The sequence below is a fragment of the Sciurus vulgaris genome (assembly GCF_902686455.1).
Source record: "Sciurus vulgaris genome assembly, chromosome: X".
NCBI lineage: Eukaryota > Metazoa > Chordata > Mammalia > Rodentia > Sciuridae > Sciurus > Sciurus vulgaris.
In genome coordinates this window covers 26,830,722-26,835,616 of record NC_136471.1, presented here as the reverse complement: position 1 = coordinate 26,835,616, position 4,895 = coordinate 26,830,722, and positions in this window count along the sequence as shown.

The following is a 4,895-nucleotide window of genomic DNA, read 5'->3' as shown; positions in this document are numbered from 1 at the left end:
TCATATTAAAGTATTCGTCTTTCAGATGGAGGTTTATGCTAAATATTTACATTTGATACATACTTTTACACATTTTTTATATCATTCACATTTATTATAACCTAAATATTCCATTACACAGACATAGACTGGAAAACTATTTCCCTAAAGATTGTAGTTTGATCAAACACACAAGAAGTTCAAATATTAAACACCAGACTCCTTTATTTTAAAAACTCAGCACATAAATGATTAAGGTAAAATAATGATAATTTTGAGCAATGTAATTTGAGAGTAATTTGATATTGCAGAACATTGTCTTAGGTTTTTGCCTTAGTCACAATATTTGTGTAATAAATAAGATTTTTATATTTCTCTGCAAGGAAAATAAATATATGAATACATTTTCTATCTATATATGGAAATAGGATTTTAAAACTCAATAATTGATTCTCAATAAAAGATATTTGGGTAAATAGAAAAACTCTGATTCTGTACTTTAATAATTGGTATTTTATGTTATACCCTATTATACTATATAAAATAAAGTGTTTCAAATATTAAAATAAAGTGTTTCAGTGATAGTTTAAGTATTATATGATATGTGACATTACATTTTAAAATCATTGTGCATTATTTTTATAATTTCATGAAACAAACTTTTTGAGATTATCCTTTCGTTATTTGCTTTCAGCTAAGAAACTATTACAGTTCACTATCTCCTTGGATTCTGTCAAAGTATTATTACTTAAAAATGTTCTGTCACAAATGATTTTAAGAAAATATTATTTAAGAATGATTTTTATAAAAATGCAAATACTTTCATAGTGTGATAAAATATCTTTAGTTGCTCTTGTTTGCTTTAGGGTAAATTCTAAATAAGTTATGGTAAGGTACATTCTGATCTGGCTATATCTAAAGCCTCAATTTCTATAATTTCTCACAGGTAGCCCCAGTAGAGCCATTCAAAATTTAGTAGTTCCCAGAAAGTGCTGCACATTTCTTTTTCTAGAGGTATAATTAGAGTTTTTTCTTTTTTCTTTCTTTCTTTTTGATGTGCAGTTCATATGCTTTTATAGTATTCACAAAGTTGGGTGACTATCACATCTCTCTAATACCAATACATTTTCATCATGTCAAAAAGAAACTGTCCATTAGTAGTCATTTGGCATGATCTCCTTCTGGGATATTTCCAAATTCCACCCAAATCTAACTAGCATCCAGCAAACAAAATGATGGATACTAGACAATAAACTCTACGTGTTAAGAAGTGCTCCATAAATAGAAGGTGCATATTTTAAGCCTATAGAATATATTCTGTGACACAGTACATTTTCAGCTTTCTTAATTAGTCACTGTATACTGAACAAGGAATTTCAAGCCGAAGAAACATCTAGATCCATTTCTCCATTCTCTTACTAATTCCAAGATATAGAAAGCTTAGCTTCAGGGTTATTTCCACCCCAAAAGACATTCTATTTTAGTTATAAGAAATTTTATATTTTAATAAAAGTCTATGTGTCACTCCAGTACCAAATATTCTATAAAATTATTATCTATACAGTTAAAATTTATGTCATTTGATTCTTGAATATAATATTTATCTTATATTAGTAATTGAAGGTACTGTAACAAGAAGAAGCAATTCTCAAATATTTCTAACTAAATTCATAGTGTAGGTTTCTCTAGTTCTTTCTCAAACAATTGATTGAAATATACCTTAATCTAAATTTTGCTGAACCCATGCCAAAATATTTTCTAGGTGAGGTATGCCCTATAAGATATTGAAAATAGGCAAAATGATTAGATTTATTGTAAGAAAGGGGAAAGTAGGGACATTTTATATGTAGGTATCCATCAAAGTAAAATTAAGACATGAGTATACACAAAATTTTTATATAACCTATTGTAGAATTTGCATAACACATTCCTTGAAAATTTTACTATTTATTTCCAAACAATAAAATATTCTAAAACTACTGTTTTGAGAAGGCATGTAAAATTACATGTATGTTGAGACCAAAATTGGGAAAAATTAAAGTTAAGAAAAACTAAGAGGAAAAAAATTTTACAACACAAAGTAAATTGAAGGAAAGAAGGAATTCCTCTATTAATAACAGTTAAAGCATATTTCAGGGCTGAAACTTTAGGTAGGACAAAGGGATATTATGTAATATTTAAGCATATAATCTATAAAGTAGATGCATAACTAACCTACATAACAATAAGCAATACAGAAAATAAAATAAACATTTTAGAAATAATATGGAGAATGTAGCTTTTAAAATGTATGATTATACTGTACCATATTACTTTATCTCTTTCAGAATCTGAGAAATAAAATAGACCAGGCACAGAAAAATACAAAAAACTGACCAATTCAACAAACAAGGCTAAATTAACTTATATATACTTAGAATTACAGATTCCATAAACAGATAATATATATCATATTCTGATTCATGAAACATTTATAATACAAAAAGTCGGACTTCCCCCTTGAAATGCCATTCTGCAGCTCCCCATCTACCAACATTTGGTAGCCTTCATCTTGGGACAACTCTGCTACCATCTTGGATTACCTCTGCTACCACCCCTGCCATCTTTAGTTTGGGCAGCTTCCATTTGGGGACACCTGCTAGAGACTAAAAGCTGATTATTAAGGTACCTACAGGTTAGCTGCTGCTGCCACCACCAACAAGGGATATGGCTGCATACATCCAGGGATAACAGCCAGGACCTGAAAAGATCATCACCAAGGGCCCTGCAGGCTTGGTTGCTCCTGAATTGTCCCTGCCAGGTGTGTTAATAGCTACCACCTTGCTGCTGAGGCAGGAGAGAGCCTTGCAAGTTGTCGATAGGTGGGAAAGGGGTGTGAGGGAATATTGATCCCAGGTCATTCAGTCAATCAACCCAGCATCCACTGGGATCCCAGAGACAACAACTTGGGCAGCACTTTCTGGGACCCAACAACAGCCTGGCCCACATCTCCCTTCCAAATATGGCACCCACTGATCACCTGGTCCCACTGGTTTGGTAATCAAGAAGGCCTTCCTGCTCCTCAATCCTCAGTCTCCCAACCATTCCCTAGCCACCCACCCAATGCAGTGCTTGCAGCTATGTGACTGGCCCTGATCTATCAATGCCTGGTCCTGATTTGCCCAATACAGAACAACTTTCTGAGATAAGCATGCAGGTCTCAGCGCTCAGCCCTCAGGATCTCTTGGGAGAGAAGTTCCTGATTGGGAAGTTGAAAGGGCAGGGGCAGGAGAGACACAATTTGGAGATTAAATTATAGACCAGGAATTTTGGGGTCCACAAACAAGGGAAGGGGTAAGACCAGGCTCCTGTGTGAACCCCAAAGGAGAGTCCCAGGGTGCAGTCTTCCAGAAGGACAGGCAATTTCTATACTCTGTCTCCCACCTCCAAGTCTGATCCTCCCACCTTAGTAACTGTCATCATCCTGAGGGTGGAGTTACCAGCAAACTCCAGACAACCCCGCCTACCAGAAGAGAAGGGAGGTAGAGAAGATACTGAACTCCAACAGAAACAATTGTTCAGTTTTCCTTCAAGACTCTTTTTTTTTCCTTCCCAATGTTTTCGTTTTTTCTTTTTTCATTTCCCACTGTTACATTCCCAACATCGTTGATATCAAGTACTTTTCATGCATCAGGCTACTGAAGACTGGGAGTTTTGAATAGTATATTACAGCTTTGTTGTAGATTCTTTTATATATTTATTTATTTTCATGTTTTTTCCTTTTTTTTTTTAACTCACTCTCTGTATATTCCACTTATTTATCTGTTTCCTCAGTGTCTCTTTCTCTTTTATCTTCTACTAACAACCAACTTCTTTTGATTCCTATTTCACTCTTCCTATGATCTAGAACCTGTACATACTCACTTCTTACCTCATTAATATTCCATCTTACACCCCTCCCCCAATCTCTTTGTTCATCATTAGAAATTGTAGACTTTATTGCAAACCTATTGTTTACGTTGTAGGTGATAATCTAACACTTTCTCTCTGCTTATTATGACAAAACTGTTAATGCATTAATAGGGGCTATTTGGTTTAAGGCTGCATATTGTCTGCATTTGGTGCTGTTAATATTGATCTCCCCCTTAAAGAAAAGGTACTGGAAACCTGCAGGGATACTATAAACCTTCAGAGTGGAAACTGTAATACCTTGGGGCTAACCTGCTAGAGGGGAAAACACATGAAGCACATGAGAAAACAAAGGAAGAAAGCAACCCACACAAACAAAGATGCTATATTAATAGAATCCATTGACAGTGGAGTAGAAGAAATGATGTAGAAAGTTCAGCATGTACACAATTAAAATGATCCACAAAGTAATGAATGATATAAGAGAGCAAATGCAGGCAAGAAGAGATCACTACAATAGTTAAAAAACTAAACACAGAAATGCAGGAAACAAAAGATGACTTCAATTAAGAGATAGAGATTCTGGGAAAAAAAATAGAGATACTTGAAATGAAGGAAACAATAAACCAAATAAAAAACTGAATGGAAAGCATCACCAGCAGACTGGATCACATTGGAAATCAAAACCTCAGAAGATGAAGATAAAATGATCTTGAAAATAAAGTTGACCACACAGAGTTGATGATAAGAAATCATGAACAGAACCTCCAAGAATTATGGGATTACAAGAAAAGATCAAATTTAAGAATTGTTGGGATAGAGGAAGGCACAGAGATACAAACCAAAGGGATGAACAATCTATTCAATGAAATAATATCACAAAATTTGCCAAACCTGAAGAATGAAATGGAAAATCAAATTCAAGAGGGTTACAGAACACCAAATGTAAAAAAAAAAAAAAAAAATTCAACAGATCCACACCAAGGCAAATTATAATGAAAATGCCAAACATATAAAATAAGGATAGA